We start from the raw sequence: 19,743 nt of genomic DNA on the forward strand, positions 1-19,743 counted from the left end.
CATTAAGAATTATGATTATCTTTCTCTTTCTGCATATCCTTATGGGAATTACTGAAGAATCATCTCCTGGCCAGAATGCCACATTGCAACTGATACAGGTATGGAAAGGCTGGAACTTTGGAATTTACTTTCCCTGCCAGATTTCTTCTGTTTGGTTTAATCCCTCTCAGTTAATAGGACCCTTTAGACCAGATCCTTTGAGAGAAAATTCTCTGTTACAACAGCATTAGCAGGGCAATTTTCTGCAGGCCACAAAAATGAGCCATGGCATTGTGCAAAGGTCACATATTTTGCAATCTGAAAGATCATCTCTGCTAAATATCTTCAAGGCAGAAGAAGGAGTAGTTTAGTCTGTTACTGTGCTGCATGTGAGGAAAAAAAGCATAGCATTGAAGATTTTCTACAAATACTCCACAAAATAGTATATTTTGTATATAGTATAGGCTTACATTACAGAAGCCAGACCTAGAAAAGCCAGAGCCAACACAGCAAAGAAAGTAAACAAGTGTACCTACTTATTTTGAATTAAGGACAGGTTGCAAGAAGACAAATTCAACATACACAGAACTCCACCTATTTTATGAAGAAATGTTGCACTGCTGACAGATGTATTTATGTCAGAAATGTAACAGGGTAAATTTTACAGCTAACAGGTAAAATTTAAAGCTGAAAGGACCAAATCTCAATTTACAAAGCCACATAAATTCACAGGAGTCAGACTGACACAGACTCATAGGAAATCAAAAATATTTTAGTCCCTACCTGTCCAGTGGTATGGTTTTCAATCCAATCGTGTTTCTAATTCCCACTAAAATTGAGGAAAAGCTGGTACCTTAATTTGCAAGTCTGATCATGGAGACTAAACTTTAGTCCTCATTTTTAACTTAATTTCATCTTAGTGAAACTATTTGTCTATATGCAAAAGATCCAGCAATAATTTTAACTCTAATTTAAATAGACTGTCTTCAGTTTAAAGATGATTTTGATTCATCTTAAACCTACTCCTTTTTAATGTGAAGCAAGCCAGTAGCACTGCAATGTGCATACATAATCCTCTCCACCAGATAAATCTTATCACTTTAAACCCACACATAAAATTCCATGCTTCTTAAGCAGATAAGTCAACTGGCATACAGGAACCTGGTGTTCAGTAGCTTTATACTCCAAAGGGCTGTCTGGCAGCAGAAGTTGCTTAATTGTGAACTTGGATTTTCCTGATTTGATTTGACAGTTGTAAAGGAAATATCTCCTTAGCGATGATCCTGAATGTCAAAGGACACTCCAAGTGTCATCAGAACTGTAAAAATCAATACAATTCTTTCTTTGGTTTCAAGGCAATGTCATAATTTGGGGGAGGAACCAGGGGTATCTGTCCCTTGAAGAATGAAACCTTTTATTTTGTCCTCATATACATATTTCAGAATAACTTTTGGTTTGAAAGGCTTTGCTGCAAGTTCACTAACCATGTGTTTACACCTTTAAGTGAAATCTAAGGGCAGAGACTTAAATCAGGTTTTAGACCTTTATTTGATGACACATGAAAAAGAGGCAGTTTGTTTCAGAGAGTACATTTTCAACTGGTTCTGAAACTCAGGCCTCACACTGGGAATTTAGTTTTTAACAAAATCACCTGTCTGGAATGGCCTTCTTAAATATAAAAGGATGCAGGTAACAGAGAGCATTAGGTAATGCTCCAAGAAAACAAAGGCTGGAAAGATTATAAGCAGTGCTTTTTTATTTTTTCCTATCAGATTCTCTGCCACCTTAGACATAAAATAAAAATACTATTAAATAAATGGGAGCAGAGTAAACTTTATTAATTTTTCCTCTGTGCTCATATTTCTAATTGTCATGGGTCCCTAAGTTAATAAAATCATCAAAAGGTCAGCTTTTTTTTTTTTTTTTTTTTTTTTTTTTTTTGTCTTTTGAAAACATCCTTCTGACGTCACAACAGGATATGGGCAAAGGAAGTTACTGCTCTCAAATCCAAGGTAACACATCAAAATATTTGGGGTTTTTTAAATGCTATTTATTTCGTTATATTCCTTAAGTATTTTTAGTAATGTTTTGGAAAATAGTGGAAATTAATCATAGCTTCATATATACTGGCTAGAGATTTAGAAACAAATTAGTCTAGCTACATCTCATATATTACTAATAATAATTTTGATTCTTTATTTTGAAATAGAAATTATCTCTGGCTTAATCTTTGCTTCTTCTGGCTTTCTTTTTAATGTCAGACATCTTTGAAAAGCATGAAAGACAGAAGGATATGATATTGAAAAGAGGTCTTATTCATGTGCAACTTTAGGACAAAGTAATTCTTTATCTTCTTGTATCCAATCCTACAACTTCAGCTCGACAATGACTCTAGGATTATTTGAAGCAGAAAAACATCAGTGGGAAACTGCTCTGAGTGACAACAGATAAAATGTAAGAAGCATGTATCAAAAATTGTAACTCTTTGGCAAAAGTATTTTCAATTTAACAAGAGCATGCTACATGTAACCCATGAATCAATCATTAAACAGTTGTTGTGATGGAACAAAGTCACAGTAATGGCAGACCTTTAATTAACCAGTTCCTTACAGGAGCATTTTCAGCAGTTGACTCATACCAGAATGTTACTGCTGTTGTTTGAACTCTGGTGACTTCCTGAAGTCTCAATCAGATCCCTGTCCCAGGCTCTGTACAAACAGTCAGGCACTCATTAACAAACCCAAGAAGTTTATAAATGAAGTTTGCAAACAAGATAAATAGCATTCAGAAGGAAAAAAAAAATATATTGTCTCTGTTGTGGAGGCTGAAAAAGCTGGCTTTGTTCTTTGTAACGAGATGAAAACATTTAATGGCAAAGAAATGCAACTTGATTTTCTGAGTATCAGACCTGTGAATAAACCTCAGCACCACATCTACTTTTAGCTTTCTTGAAATATGCAAAATTTTCATTCTAATGAGAAGAAACACTGCATAGATTTTGTAGCTGCAGCCATGTTTGACTCAGGGAGCCCTACAATCTCCATGGAATGATGTGTTTCCCAATAGAAAGCCATGAATAAAGGAAATTGTTTCAGCAAGAAGTATTTTGAAAACTGATCAAATGATAATTCATGTTCTGAAGATTCATTGGGATGATCAACACCACACATGGAGGCAGAGCCTAGGCAAGGTGATGCCACTGGCAGCATCCTCCAGTTAACTGCAAGATCAAGCCTTGAATGATGAACACCCTTTTCCAGAGCAAACTGTCTGATGGTGTAACAAGGGAATTGTCTGGCAGTGTTTCTGAATGTGAAAGGTTCCATCTCTTAACAACAGTAATTTATCAATGTTCCTTACAAGCCAAAGTCCTGTGGTCTTTATAGACAGACTGTAAAACCATGCCTTAGCACTGTCTTTAAAATAGCTCAGCACCTATTCAGATGCTATTATTTCTGCCTTTTCTTAGAATGAAAACAAGTAGTCTACAGCATTTGAAAATATGGTGTTAATTTTTGTGATGTTTTTAATTTGAGCCATAGCAGACTGAGAGAGCAAAGCTTCTGCCTCATCTCTGCTTAAAATCAGGTACAGCAACAGAAAATGTTGTGTTTTGGGATTTCAGAATGGAGGAATTTTTTAATCCATCACGATTTATGACCACTTCTGTTAAATCTGTGTAAGATTGGGATTTCAGAATGGAGGAATTTTTTAATCCATCACGATTTATGACCAGTTCTGTTAAATCTGTATAAGATACAGTAGGGAATCTATACTGCACACTCAATACTTACTAACCCAACTATAGATTAAGCCCTGATCTTTGCACTTAGTAGGTGAGGGAACGAGACCCAGATATAGCAGGGGCTCATTTCTACTTAATGATTTGTTTTGTTGTCAGTACACTGTCTTCAATTTCTTTGTGTTTTCTGCATTTCTGTAACACCTTAATCTGTCTCCTTACAGAAACACTGCAGTAGCAACTTTATTTGTGTCAGACTGCTTTAATTTTACTGGATTTTAATAAATCAGTGCAATTGATTGGCATTATACTTTGGTATTTTACATCCATGCACAGTTCTTCCAAGAGGAGACACAGACTGTAAATAGCATATGAGAAAAACCAGGTCTTTTTTATAGCAGACAGATAAATGCTAAAATGCTTTACCTATTGGTTTGTATCCTATAGCAGTTGTACTCATTAAATATAAACTACAGCACACCTAAAAAGGTGATAGTAAAAATGCTGAATGGAAATCAGAAGAAAAAGAGATGCTTTTTTTCCACATTTTAAATAATTACAATGCACAGATAAGAAATGACCTTGCTATTGGTAGTCATAGGCAACAAAAAATCAACTATTTCTGAATATCTTAAATTATCTACAATGAAATAAATTCAAACATACAGCTAAGCATTTGCTGCTGTGAGAGGATCATTCTCCAAAAACAAGGGATTTGATTCTGAAGCTTTGTATTTGTCTCCAGTAAGCTGCTAAGCAGCATCAGCTCCCAGATTTGAAGGCTCTGGTGTTGAAAAATTTGACTCTCAGTACAAAAGTTAATGATAAGTGAAGCTTTAAGAAGGTTCCAAACATCAGTCTAGTCTCCTGTACTACTATTCTCTATTGACAAAAATCCTCTTTCATATAGTCATATTTTAGAATTCATCTCCACACACTAAAGTAGGCTAGAAATTTGGATATATGTGAGACCATTTCCACTGATGAGAATGTGGAAAGATTAGAATAGTTCTGAAACAGAAAGAGATTTGATATAGCTATTAAGCAATGGCATTCATACTTGAAATGAGGATTTTTTATTGATAGAGCAAGTTAGGATAAAAAGGAGTGGAACTTTATCCACAGAAATGCAGAGCTACAATGTCTAAGATATGCATTTGGCATTCAGACCTGACTAACAGACATGCATTATTTTTCAGCATCCTAAAATCCACATTAATTTCCTAGTGGACTGGAATCACTCTGGGTCCATGTCTCAATACCTGCAGAAGCCTGAATCCCTTGTCAGCCATCAGCTGTGGAAGCAACATGTACAAACTTAGTCCAGAACATTAAAATAAACCCAGCTTGACTAATTTTTGTGCAGGACTTTAAAGCTGATCCAAAGATTTCCAGAAAAATAGGATTTTTTTTGTGGCATTGTTTATTGGTTTGTCAAAACAGAAATATTTTGCAGAGGAAGAGCAGGGTTTCTCAAAATTCATAACTAAGGTCTGCAAGGAATCCTGCCAGCTGCAGGAGAGCAGAGGCTCCCAGAATTCAGTCACACCATATGGTCTCCCCTCTGGTGGTTCTGCAGCCAGTCCAACCCTTCCTGTCTCCAGGCCCACCAACTTTGTGGAAGTAGCAGGAGCATCCTCTCTTTTGAACCCCAAAGCTACATTTGACCTTCTTGCTGAGCAGCATGAAACCTGAGACCTTTGAGAACTCAGTTTATGCCCAATCTCTGAGTCTTGAAGCCCTGAGAGACCCTCCCCTGGTCTTCTCAGGAGTCACTCTGGTACAAATAGCTAAAAAATGTGAAAATTTGAAAGCTCTGGAACCTGGGAATTGAGACAGATCCTCCAGATTCAACCTATTAAAAAAGAAAAAAGAATGTAAAAGCACAAGCAGAGGGGTTCTAATATTTATTCTATTGAGGCACCATTTCTTTTTCTTAGTTTTGGAACAGTCCTGTCACTCAACTGCCTCTACTAAAGCTTATCATACTTGTATGGGATGAACATGATATTTGTATTTTGTGGTATTTATTTATCTGATAGCATAAACCACATGATTAAGTGTTAAGAGCTGGAGGTAAATTAAGCAACTGTTACAGTTACATAAGTGAGACCTTAGCAAGGCCCTGCGAAGATGTGGATGAACCCAAACCCCGGCCATCCTCCCACTGATCATGGGATCCAATTTTAGCAGTGTGCCTGTCAGCTGCAAGGCCCCTCAACAGAGCAAAGACACTCCTTTTCAAATGCTTTTGCTGTCACTGGGTGGTATCCACCTGGCTACAGAGAAAACATGGAGAAGCAATGAGAGACACATGAAAGAAAGAAAGATCAAGGCAGTCCTTCATCAAATTTCTTTGATGTATAAGGGAGGTGCTACAGTTTGGGTGTCTATACAGGTAGAAAAATAAGAACAGAAGAAAAATAATAAGAAAACCATAAAAGCATGTGGAAAAATTATTACTCTGCTCTTTATTTTCTATCTCTTGTCATTAGCAAAACAGAACATGGCATAACTAGTGATGTATATTAGGAGAATGTCTTCCTTTTATGTCTGCTCAGACATTTTCACCCCTAGATGTCATTTCTGCATACAGATCAATTATTTCTTTTCATCCAGGGCAGATACATAATTTCCTATTAATGCTTTCAAGATTCTGAAATAAATAGAAAGAGCACCTTAATTGTATCAGTCCTTTTATCTCAATTAAACATCTGTGGGCTGTTCAAGTACTGATTAGCCTATGCTCTTGCCCTGCAGGATAAAGAATGACTCCTATTGGGCTTCTCATGGGCCAGAGCTCATCTGCAAATTGTTATCATTTACACAGCATCCAAATGAAAGAACTTGACAGCAAGGAGCCTATTCATTAATATATAAACTGTAGTTGATGAAGCACAAATTACATGATTGCCCAAGAAAGTAACTGAGCTACCTCTCAAGTACACAGACATGCTGTGGAAGCTCATGGATTTTAGTGCAACACAGTCAAGTACTTATTTTAATAAAGGCAGAAACGCTTTTTTGAGTTTCTAAAATAAGCACACTGTAAGTGAAACACTTCACATTTATCAACAAGAAAAATGGCCCCTTCCTGGGCAGGTAAAATCAAGATATAAATAAATTTGTGCTGTCTCTGTTGATGGATATGAACTTGCAGCTGGCACTTTGCTTCAGTTATTTTAGACTCCTTTGAAAATTCATCACATCTACCCCCATCTCCCCCGTTTCTTCCAAAAATCTGATTTTCTTCTTAGGCGAGAGAACATTGACTTCAATACAGTTTCTCCCTTCTATCAATGCTCAAGACTCACCTTGGACACGGTCTAAACCTTGGAGTGTCCCTTTCTCTACTGCCTGGGGGGTTTGTGGCAGCTCCCAGCCTAGGATGGGCAGCCTACTCCATCAGCATGCTCTGCTCTCCCCCAGAGCAAGCAAATGTTTTCTCTCTGCTCGCTGTGAAGAAGCTCGAGTGCTGTGGCAATGGAAATTTCCTGGAGCTTCAAATTGCTGTGAAGGGTTCTGCTGTAGTGACTGTGGAGCAATGCACTACCTGTCAGATTTTAGGAATATGTTTATAATTACTGCCTAACTTAGAGAATCAAAGGCTATGATGTGTACCTTTTCCCTTTCCAGTCTGTTTTGTCTAGTGAAACCAGAGGTTTAAAGTTTCTCAGTGCAATAGTTGTCCTGCACTCTGTGCAGACCTGCCTCACGAAATGAATCTTGATCTGCCACATTTAAGCACTACCCCAGCACAGCCAGCAAATCATGAGAAACAATTTAAGTACAAATAAGCACTGAAACATGAGATGGGTGCTGTTGGAGAACCGTGAGGTTTATGTGTCCACCACACTGGTCAGCCAAAGATTGAAGGCCATTTCTCCCCAAAAGGCTGAGAAAGGAAAAAGGGAAAATATTGTGTTCTTGTCCTGTTCTTAGACTTTCCCAGACATCTAATTATGGCCAGTACTAGAGACCATATGAACTGACCAAATGAACTTCTGATCAGATGCAGAGCCATGCTGATAAAGTGTTTTGCTACTTTACAGCCTTCCTATAAACAATATTATTTACAGTGTAAGTTTATAAATGAAAAAAACTATTCAGACTCAGTTTCTTCGCTCATTATAGCTTGGCTGATAGCTCATCTCCATTTTTTAAGCAATATAAAGCCACAGGCTGCATCAGGGCCACTGACCTACAAACAGAACAAACCCTGAGTCTACTAGTCTTGTATGTTTTATTTACTATTTTATCTCCTCCTGCCTATAAAGGCTGAAACTGGAAGTAATGCCTAGTAAGAAAAAAAGCTAACACAGATCAGAGCAAATTCACTGTTAATTAACAGGCCTTCACACAATTTATTCCATTAATTTTATCCTAGTGCTGACATGCCAAGGCATGGCAGGACATGTGTGAACTACATTAATTTAGAATAAAGAATGTACCTTAAAAAAGAAATTAAATCAAAAGATCGAAAGGGAGAACAGAAAGAAGTATTTAACTAGAGCAGCTGGTAATTGCTGTCTCTTCTCCCTTGAGTTTTAGATTTTTTTCCATTACTTGACTGGATTTCCTCTGCTCATGCACATGCTTTGACTTTTTCTACATGACATGACATTGGAATGTTACTGCCTGACAAAGCAAGAAATTTTGAAGCCAACTTCTGTTCTATACCGTGACAAATTGCTGAATTTTCCCTCATTTTGTCAGGTATAAAGCACTGTAAGATAAAACCAGTGTTAAGAACAATTGCTGAAACTACAATATTGCATGAATGAAATATATGAATAAGTCTATAATTTATTTTGTTGGGATTTCAACAAGAAAATAATTTCATCCATTTAAATTGTCATACTGTTTAGTATTATATTATTTCTATTTTCCATTTTTCAACCTCCAGAACTGTAAACCACCACTGATGTGCCATGTGCTAGGTCAAAGGTGACCATCTTGAACATAAGATCTTCACAAGGAACTGCAGTTCCCATTTGAAACCTGCTGGCTCACAGCAGTAAGCTACAAGTTTCCACAGTTCACAGAGGTAATACGGCCTCTTCCTGCAGCAGCTGCACCAGATAGAAATAACAGACTGATAGCTGAAGAGGAAAAAGAAAGAGCTGAGAACTTCTTCTTTTCTTTATGTCATGTTAGGGGCCTGCTGTGCACTTGGCAGGGTGGCCAGGAAGCTCAGTCCAGCACCTTTGGCACTGGTGAGGCATAGGCAGTGTCAGGTGTCACAAAGCAAAGTCACCATCAGCCACAAGGGTGGCCACAGCAATGACATGGGAGGGTGAAGCACTGGAAATCCCAGCAAACTGGAAACTTCTTCAGAATATGCAAAAAAGTTCCTGGTGGCCAAAAGCCAATAAAACAGCTCTGCTCCATCTAGTCATAAAGCCTCTAGCACAAGGACAGCAGGAACTGTGATGTATCTTTTCCTAAATGCCAAGGAGAAAACCCCATATGAGGGTGTATGAAGCATGATTCAGGGGATAACTGCAGAGCCAGTGCAAGGCACTGAGGTATGAGCACTGTCTGTTCAAGAGGTTGAGCTTTCTGTGGCATATGTCATTAAAATAATGTTCCTTTGTATCAGAACTGCAGTCCATCCATTCAGCATCCTATCACCAGGATACTGCCTTTGAAGTACCTGAAAAAACCCTTCAGCAAGTGAATGCATAACCCAATCCGTTGTTGTCCTCATACTACATCTTCTAACACCCAGAAGTTACCTGCTGAATAAAGGAAGAGATTAATTATTCTTCCCGGTAAGTCTATTAGAATTTGCTATGGAGTAGTTGATACATCAGTTTGTGTCATCTTTAAACACAATTAAAAGGATGAGAAACAAGATCTCAGTATTTATCTATACATATTTGTACTAGCAAACACTTCAGCAGCTGCCTTGAAAGAGTTTAAATTCCTCTGAAGTGGCAAGTAGTATTAACTCAGCATTTTAAAATTTCCCAAATACTCCTGTGAACTGTATACTGTGACACTTCAACTAATGAGGCCAAATTAACAACTTTAAAGTTTTAAATTAAAGAACTAAAGACAGCCAATGATGTCTAAATGTGCTGAGATAAAATTAAACCTTTGATTTACAAACAAATTATCTAAAGATGCACTGTCACAAAGTTAATGCAGATTGGAGGACAGGGGAAAATTTGTTATCAGATATTAATGAAAACACAGCAAAGGCTGAGACCAGCAAAATTTTGGGAGAATTGGGAGAATTATAGGTGGTAAAGTTATCATCATATGTTTATGAGATCTTGGCTTAATCAGCTATTGCAGGATGAAAAGGATGATATTTTTATGTGTCTTTCCTGAGTGACAAATATAAAAGTTTTCAGTAAGTATTCACTTTCCATGCAGAATGGGGCCAAACAATTGTAAATAATTAAAAGAGTTAAGACTTTCTCATTATCCTAATGGAGCAGGCTGCCAGAACCAGCCAGATCTTGCAGTCTCTATTTACCTAGCTGTACCTATATATTCCTTGGGATGTCTTAAAAAAGATTTTTGAACTCTACATTTTTGGGCAACTAGAGCTGTCTGTGTATGAATGAGCTTGTTTCTATAACTTCATAATAATTTAATTTATTTAGATTGGAACTTCTTTATATTGTTGCAATTTCTTAATATTTTCATTCTATGCTAGTCCAGAATTACCAGGACACCTTTTTGCATATTTTTATTTCTTTGTAATTAATTAAAAAAAAAAAAGTAGAGAAAAAAACACCCCATAAAACCTGTTTCCCATTTTTATCCTTTACAACTGGCCCACTAAAGCACTTAAAAATATATGTAATGATTGTAAATGGGCAAGTGCATTTTACTTGTGATTTTTAATCACAATTGTAAATTTGGTTCCTACTGCAACTCCCATTAAAGTCCACAATGGTGTTGACATTGGCCTCAATAAAGTCACAATTTGATCCTCTAGAAGCTCACTAGTGTTTCCAAGCAGAAGGTATGAAGAAATATGGGCAGGTATGTGCATGTTTGTGAAAGTAACAGAGAGGTGACACCTCTATCTTGTATTCCAAAACTGTGTACTCAAGTAATTTCTTCAAATAATGTGAGGGCTTGGCTGTAGGGGCTTTGTTGACTGCTAAAGACTTAACAAAATGAACTCTTCAAACTGTGTGGCTGTACTGGACCTTTGCAACTAAATTTATTTTCTGAAAAAAGGCACTTTCTTCTAGCAGTTAATGGAGGAAAAAAAAGTCTCTGATTACAATAAATCCCTATGAAGAAGGTCTGAGTATCTTCAGATGCATGAACATTTGCAAGGTGGTACTGACTAACTACTACAGCAAAACACTGGCTGGCTTCCTCATGGAGACTCAGCTCTTCTTCTCAGTAAACGACCTCCAGTTGTGTGGGAAAATTCTTCTGATTCTTATGTGCTCTCTTATCCTTTCAAATGGTGCAAGGCACAGGTTAGATCAGAAAGCAAGCAGAGCATTCAGTAGGAGAGAACAACGTTGTTTAAAACTACAGCACTATAAGCCAACATGCTTTACTGACACGGGAATTTTATTTCTTTTTATTTTTATTTTCACTGTGCAAGCAAGAGCATTCCTGTTACAAGGTGAAATTAGTTAACAGAGCAAGATCATACAGCATAGTAGGGGAGCCCTGCTGTTCCTTGCAGAAAGAACGTCAGAAGTGAAAGGAGGAGGCATTAAGTGCAATTCCCTGCTGCTCGCTCTCTTAAGGCACCGGCAGCTCTCCACTGGAGGCCTGCTAGCTGCAATCAAAGTTTGCCCTAAGAGACCTTCACCACAAAGCCATAAGCACCAGCAACACGGCAGACTAGAAAGCTCTTACGAAATTTTAGCACAATCTTGGAAGCCTTACGTGAAGGAGAATCCTCAGTTCTGCTTTTTCCAAGAGAGGCTCTACAGGATTTCACAGGATCACAGGGCACTGGAGGTGGCAGGGGACCTCTGGAGGTTATTTGGTCCAGCTCCCTGCCCAAGCAGGGCCACTCAGAGCTGGATGCCCAGAGCCGTGTCCGGGTGGCTTTTGAATGTCTCCTAGGAGGACGGACAGCTCCCCAGGCAGCCTGTCAGCCTCACGGGGGCAGGGATTCCCGGTGTGCATTCAGGGAGTGCCCGCTGTGTCCCCGTGCTGCCCTGATGTCACTGGGCTGCCCTTGGAAGGGCCCTGCTCCTGGCTCTGCTGCGGAACCTCGCAGGGCGAGAGAGGCAGGGGAGAAGGGAAGGAAGGAAGGACGGAAGGAGGGAAGGAGGGAAGGAGTCCCTGGCCGAGGTGCCGCGGTCCTGGCCCCGCGCAGCAACACCCGCAGATCCGCCCGTGCCCGCGGCCGCCCGGGGAGGAGCACCGTGCCCTGCCCTGGCTGTGCCCGCCCCCGGCTCGCTGCCCCGCGGCCATCCACGCCCATCCATCCATCCATCCATCCATCCATCCATCCATCCATCCATCCATCCATCCTCCCTCCCCTCGGGGCCCTTCCCGAGGGCGCTCTCCTCCCGCAGCAGCAGCAGCGGCAGCAGCGTTGGCGGGGGCTCTCCGCAGCCGCTCCAGGCGCTGCTATTTATAGCTCAGCCGAGCTATTTTTAGAGGCGAGCGCGGGTCTGGCTCGGCAGGCGAGGCTGGCGAAGCGTGCGCGGCCGGGAGCGGCCCCGCCGCGCTCGCACTCGGGCGGCCGGGAGAGCCGCACGGGGGGCTCCGCTTGGCACATTAAACATTCAGCCTCTGCGGAGCCCAGAGGGGCACCTGCACCAAAGCCTGAGGTGTGAGAGAAGCCAAAGTGACCAGAAGTACAATATTGGTGCCCTGTAAGGGCTGTGCCTTAGTGCCTTTCTGAATTGGGCATCCCTTTGAAGGTGGCACAAAAAAACCTAGGATTGAGAGTAGGAATGCTCCCCACAACTGATGTTCAGAGTGATAATGATGTAAAGAGCTACTGATTGAGATGAACACTTGAAGCATCAGTCATAAAAGTGCTTAGTTATCAATATTCGGTCTTTGGAGCTATCTTAGAAACAGGCATTATTGTGGGAGTTCATTAGCTGTTTTGAGAGTGTGCAGTCACCCTGAAGGGTATGCCCTCTCTTTCCTTGGTACGTTAAATTCACATTAAACTTAAAGGGAGCCACGTGTGTGTAATGAGCCAGCATATAGCCCAGGGCAGGCTCTCTCTATCACCGGCCTCCATTATTGGCATTAAGTGACCAGAGGATAAATTAGACCTCATGTGAGCACTGCCCTGATATTTCCTGCAGTTTTTAAAAACTGTGTTTATTCAGAACTCTGCATCCACTCCCTGGCAGATCATGCAGCTCCTCAAGAAGCTGTTGAGAAGATGTGTGGCACTGCAGAGCTGGAACTGAAGAAACCTCAGTGGATGAATACAGGTCATATGATCAGGCAAAAACTTCATACCAAAGGAAAACATAGGCTCATTTAAATTTGAAGCAAATTCTTCATGGGGTTGTTAGCAAGGATAAAATCAAGCATTTTCAGAGCCCAGATAGTATTGTAGTACTTCAAGTAAAGAGAGTATTTTAATTAACAGGCAGTTATAGTAAGTGCACTCTTATTTATTGTGCCTGAGCCACTGCAGAGGAGCAGCTTTGTTTCAGCCAATGGGTTTCACCCACTGTAGAATAAGAGATGAGGAAGGGCAACCTGCATAGAACATACTGATCACTGATGCTCCTTGTGTATGCCTAAACATGTTTAAACATCAATACCATGCTCCAGAAAAAAGTTGTAGTACATAAGTTGTTGCAGTGCCTTGCCATTTTTTATATAGTGACCTGCTGTTCCAGAGTCATCCTAGAAGTCCCCTCTTTGAAAGCCATCCCCAGCCCAAGTGGCATATAGGGCAAGAATGGATCTAGAATGAAGCAGTAATTATAGAGCAGTAATTGAACAGTAATTGTACAGAAAACTTCCAGCTTAAAAGAATTCTTCAATGTTTTCAATCACCTCAAAAAATATGCCCAGGTGGCAAGGGGAAGACAGACTCTCTACCTAGAAGTCTCCAGATTAATTAAATAAAGCAACTAAACATTTTTGTATGCTAATGTCTTGTCTTCTAGCAGATCAGTACAAGTTACAAACGTTCTGAAGAGCAAGCTATGTTTTAAATTTCGCTTAGGCAGTTAATTTGCATAGAAAGAACTGAGTAGTCCTTTAATTATCCCATAGTTCTGTTGAAGATAGACAAGAGCTATAGCTCATACTCTCTCAGTTATGTTGGTGTAGCAAGAATAACAAGTAGCTAGGAAAAAAGCATTTTGTTATTGAAGTCAGGACACGCATGTCTGAATTCACACAGGGAACAGATGTCATAAGTAAGAAGATACCATTTATCCACACTCGCTGTTTGGGGTTGAACCAAGAGAAAGTGGCGTAGATCATATGCCTGCAATGAGGAAAAGTTTCTCTTAATGTGCTGTTTCTTTTACAACCAAGACAAGGCTTAAAACACCTGCTTTTCTCCCACCAGTCATTGTTTTGATTAAAGAGAAGGAATACCAAAACAAGCATCTTATGTAGAAGATACAGAGCTGTTTTGAAGAGCTTCCTTTACCAGCACTCCTCTTGAGACCCTGTCTCTCTCATAGAGTGGATCTCTAGTCTGGGCTACTTTTCTCTGTGAACAGGTAGGTTTGTGTGTTTTTATTGCCTTTTCATGTAGGACAGGTCTGTGGCTTGTATTTGATTAGCAAACCTTTGCTGGCACTCTTGAAAATAAAAAAAAAGCTTAGTTGAAAGCAAACTATTAAAGAAATTCCAAATGCTAGGGAATAAGCAGTAGAGAAAGGTCATCAAACAGCAAATTGCTGTTTATCCTCATAAAGAGAAAATAAGCTGTCTGCAGTTTTTCCTTTTTTTTTATTTAGACTTAGCAGCTTTTCTTCATGACCGAGTTTTGCTCACAGCCTTACTTTTGTTAAACTCAGTAACAAGATTTTTTTGAAGAACCAATTTTGCAGGAATAAGGCAATCTCAGTCTTACTTTGTATAACTTCTGATTTGATCTGTTTCTGGACAATGTTTGTCTCATACCTAAAGAAAGAAATACAACCCTTTCAAAGTGATTTGGTCAAGTTACACTCAGTGTTTGGGTTTGCAAACATTTAAGGCTAAACAACTTTTTTATTTTAATTCACAAGTGGGAATATGAAACTTTGAACTTTAAACTTGATTGTTGGGACATGCCAGTTGTTTTGTAATTTTCAGTTTTTCTGATTCAATTTGGTCAGAAGACAACATAAAATGAAGTAAATATAAATATTGGTCTGCTTCTGTAACCTTCTATTTGAATGAGAAAGAGCACTGAAACTGGAGGGACTGCTGCTTCTACAGGTAGAAGAACAGTGATGGGAACACTTTAATTCTTAAAGATTTAATTAATTAACAAAGTACGAGAAGCATGTATAAAAATTCAGTGTTGCTGGACTTTTCAAGAGGCACAGGAACTAAACAAACAGCTGAATGATGTAGCAGCAGCAGGAGACCTGCTAATGCAAATACTTAGTGGTGTGACTCATAGAAAACAAGCTGAAAGAAAAACATTAACCAGCTTGCCCTTTCTCCCTCTGTCCTTCCCTCCTATCTGCTTCCCTCTCCCCCCATCCTCTATCTTAAAAGCACAAGCAGATCTACACCACAGAGTTCTCCCCTACTTGCAGGTGGTATATTGAAAAGCATTGGTAAGGAAAGCAAAAGTGTGATATCATTCCGTTTTAAATTGTTAACCAATCTGTGTCTGTCTTCATTTTGCTAAATCCCCAAAAGAGGTCTAAAGAGCTTTTCTATCTGTCTTGCTACATTGGTTAGTCACCATCTAGGTGTATAGGGCTAATCCAAACAAGGAGAAAAATCCTGGAGTGAAAAAAGCCATCAAGTCTAGGACTTCAAATGCAGTGGTGCTGCAAAAACTCCTTAGAGGCTTTAGAACCTAATTTTCACAACCATAACTATATAACTGTATAATCCCAACCTTCAGCAATCTTATTCCATCTGGTATTTTCATATGAATTGATGAATATCCTTTGGTTCTCTGCTTTCTTTCTCTCTGTGTTTCTTTCCATGGATGCTGTTAAAAGCTGGGTGTAGTGTGATGTGTTTGGAGTTTTCTCTGCAGTTGTCTGTGGCTTTATTATTCCAGGAAGCTGCAATCACATGAGTTTAACCAACATACCACTCATATTGTGAAGTGGTCACATTAGCAAAGGGTCACATTTGAGTCAATGTGAGATTCAAATTATTAGAACTGAAAAGGTATTTATTGATTGTAGTTGCTATATACAATCATCACTCAGGGAGGAGATAATTCTCTTAAGGGGCTCCCTAAAGCACAGGTCTTACTTCTTTAGAGAAATTACCAACTGTCAGTACTTATATTACCCTGTGAACATCAGTGGAGATTGTGAATATTGCAATTCCAAGCATGCCATAAAGACTGCAGAATTAAGATGCTGCTGAGATTATTCCAGCATCTTTTTTTTTTTTTTTTATATGGAATGTAAAAAAACCTGCATTCTCACTCATCATCAAGCTAAACTGATGGGTACTTAGAAATGTACTCACATCTGCTCATTTTTCTCCAGACTACATCTTAAGGGCACAGTTATAAATTACTCTTGGTTTTGCTGAAATTTAAAAAGTAAAATCTATCCTTACCATTTCTCATCTAATATATAAATAGACTGATTTGTTTCTTGCAAACTTTAATTCTCACTGAAATAAACTGGTAGAGGAAAAAGTTTCTAAAATACATGTTTCCAACCACTGGGAGGAAGTCTATCTTACTAGTATATTTATCATTAATCTGCTGTAATGATCCAGAAACTCAAACCAGCAGGAAGGATAAAAATATAAAGGCAAGCCTTAAATAACTTGTTGACAGAGAAGAATTAGAAGTAAATTTAACCTCAGTCTCAGCTCCAATGACCACTTGCCACTCTGGTTTTGCATGGCACTTTATTCTGTGCTTTTTACTGGCTCATCAAACATCTGTAGAGCAGATACTGTGCCTTGAGCCTTCATAGGAAACTACACAGCTGAATTCAGCACCATAAGAGAAGGCAGGATTTGGGAATGGTGCAAGAAGTCTGTTCTGTCAGCCTGTTTGAGGGTACACCATCAGTACCCTCAGATCGTGATATGGACTTTGTAGGCAGGGCTGGTGTATTCTACAGGTCCTGAAGTCATGGACCTAATTAGGCATTACAGTGATGAAGCTCCTCACCCTGGATGAACCCATCTATGAGCCGTATGGAGCACTGCAGGAATTCTGTGTCTGGAGTGACACTCAAGATAGAAATGTTCAGTCTGATAAAGGAGAGTATCTTGAGGCCATGTGTCAAGCCAGGCTTGGAGTGGAGGAACTAACATCTTCACCTGAGACTCTGCTGAGTATGGCTTTTCTGTGTTTACTGCAGAAGATACAGGATGAACACAGATTCAGTCTGTTTTTTAAAAAAGCAAGATCAAATAATGGTTTGCAGACTGAGCCTAATTTTTCCAAAATAAAACTAATGATCCAGTGATTCCAAGCCATTTACATTCAAAGGAAAAACAAACAATATAAATGTTGATGGACATGTGTGAGATTTAATTCATGGTAATAGTAAGAATTCAAATTATTACTGTCATTAGTAGTTTGTAATGCAATCTTAGTAATGCAATTATTTCATTAAGAAGTTAAAAATAATTAGATGAATCTGTTTTATAATATTTTCATCAGATCTCAATCTGGATGTAGATGGATGATCCTTGTTGACATGCAAGGATATCTGCTAAAATATTTAATATTTGTTACAAGGGCACATTCCATGGCATTGCCATGTCATGTGTTACCTCGGCTGTAACATCATATTGCCTAAATCACTATGAAAGCACAGTTCAATGCATTGTGCAAGAGACCTGGTGACTGCTTCCCAGCAATGATGAGAATGAGTTATGAGCCTCTCTGCTTCTTCCTAAAATAACAGGGAATGAATTTCATGTGGGCAAACACTTGACTCATTCTTCTTGGAACTGATAGCTTACCACACAGGACTTGGAGGCTGCTCAGTGAACCAGTCCACGGTTCACAGGAAGAAGAAGCCTCCAGAGGAGCTCACTCAAAGAATAGCATTCTTGGCCAAAAATAACTCTGAGCACTGAAAACAAATTGAAAAAAAGTGTTGGTCTACTTGTAAATCTGTTGCAGCAACATGTACCTCCAGTCATATTTGAGAGATGAATGGTACATCCATCTTTGTCTCTTCGCTCTTCTGTTTCCAACCAAAGCTTCTTCCCAACCTAACCAGCACCACATAGGATATACATAGGCTTGTGACCATGAGTCACAGGATCTATGTCAGCTGCTGCTGGTGAGGACCCTGGTGCAAGATGTGAAGGTAAGAATGCTGCCTTGGGGCAATTGCAATGATACAGAGATATCTGCACAGGGGCTGAGAAAAGCAGGAGGGCTGAGGAAAGGCTGGAGCTGTAGAAATGGCAGTGTGAGAGAGGGACTGTCCCATGTAGGATGCTGTGCAAGCAGGATGGATAGGCATCATTCTCAGAGTGTCCTGAATGAATGTGCAGCGGATGGAATGCACCACATTGTGTTGGGGGTTTCAGCAATGTTTCATATGGATGTGTGTGAACGTGGGTGTTGGGGTGAGACGTACCCAGAACAGCAGAATCAATACATCTCTCCTGTCTGTTCACACCCCCTGGTGAACTGGAGGTCACCTTTCCTCCTGTATCCCCCCCCAGATGCTGTCTGGCTTGCTCTTGGGTCTGTAGCAGACTGTGAGGAAGGGCATGGCCAAGTTTCTGAGTCTATGTGTTTTGTCTTGACTGACAGACTTCTGCAGACACTTTGGCACAAAGTAGAAAATGGCTCACTGACAGCAGAAGGAGTATGTTCTTCTTGGAGATGTGAATTCTTCCTTGGATGGAGGAGCTGCTGTGTACTGCCAGGCAGCATTCTTGCTGAATTTTAACTTTCCAAATTAAAAAAATGTTTTAACTATACACAAGGCAATATATGCTACAAAATGCTGCAGTGCCATTAATCTTTATGGACTATTGTGTAGATAGGGAGCCAAGCCCAAACCTACCTATATACCTTCTTTCCTGCATTTGTGTTCACTTCTCTACTCCCTGTGTAACCACTCCTTCATGACAGTAGTAAAACATTAATTCCTTGCTCATGAGTTTAAATAGGGGGATAAAGAGAGTGATCAGCCTGGCAAGAGCAGGGGAAAGGCTCTGAAAATGTTTGGTGACAGTACGAAGGAGAATTGATCATTTTGCAAATCCTCATTCCCTTGCTTCTGAAAAGATATAATTCCAGTACTGGTATCAGGGAAAGTGTAATCTTTGCTGTCCCTGGGAAAATTTCAGGTATGCCTGCTCCAAGAAGTATGCTTGACATCCTTGTTTCTGTGCTGACAAATCAGCCTTCATTCCAGAAATGGCACGCGTCTCCAAGGAATGAATAATTTTCTCTTCCAGAGTACTCGTGGCCTGAGGCTGATCTCTGTAAGCTGTCTACAACTGAGGTTTCTCTACACTGGGAAATTACATTCGTGTTAGAACAGAAATGCAGGAAATTAATGTGGTAACAAACACTGTGCTAAACACAACCACCTATATTTGGAGTTGGACTCTCCTTTGTGCTAAATCCTACCTACCTATACAGGAAGCTATAAAAAGATCTTGAAGTGAACAAAATTATTAGAATCAGAACCTTTAAACAATGCATGAAATATACCAATTTGAAAAATATGTTTTAACACTACTTACTGGTGTAAAGAGAGCATAAAAAAAGTAATGTAAAGTAGACTTATAATTGTATAAATTGTCTAAGTTGGTCATAGCAGCTTCATGCTGAAGTTGAATTTGTACTTGATAACAGAGATAAGTAAAATAAAAAAAACCCTGTGAATATCTTTATAGACTCAATGAGGATCATGTTTTTATTTTAGTATGCTAGAAGAAATATGATTGACATGGTTATGTTC

The 19,743-nt window shown here is 39.4% G+C and overlaps 1 protein-coding gene across 3 annotated transcripts in view; it reads left to right on the forward strand.

Annotated features, from left to right (window-relative positions):
• Positions 1 to 14,033: 14,033 nt before the first annotated feature.
• The window catches only part of KCNK2 (potassium two pore domain channel subfamily K member 2), a 129,759-nt gene continuing 124,049 nt past the window's right edge, over positions 14,034 to 19,743 (forward strand). Inside the window, exon 1 of one of the 3 annotated variants that reach the window (XM_085576071.1) lies at positions 14,034 to 14,376. The gene's annotated coding sequence lies outside the window, so the exon portion shown is untranslated. Of the gene's footprint in view, positions 14,377 to 17,628; positions 18,127 to 19,743 lie in introns of those variants that run through there. The other 2 variants (XR_014954022.1, XM_085576070.1) reach the window with 2 other exon arrangements.

Source organism: Lonchura striata, chromosome 3 (genome assembly GCF_050655825.1).
Source record: "Lonchura striata isolate lonStrDom1 chromosome 3, ASM5065582v1, whole genome shotgun sequence".
Lineage (NCBI taxonomy): Eukaryota > Metazoa > Chordata > Aves > Passeriformes > Estrildidae > Lonchura > Lonchura striata.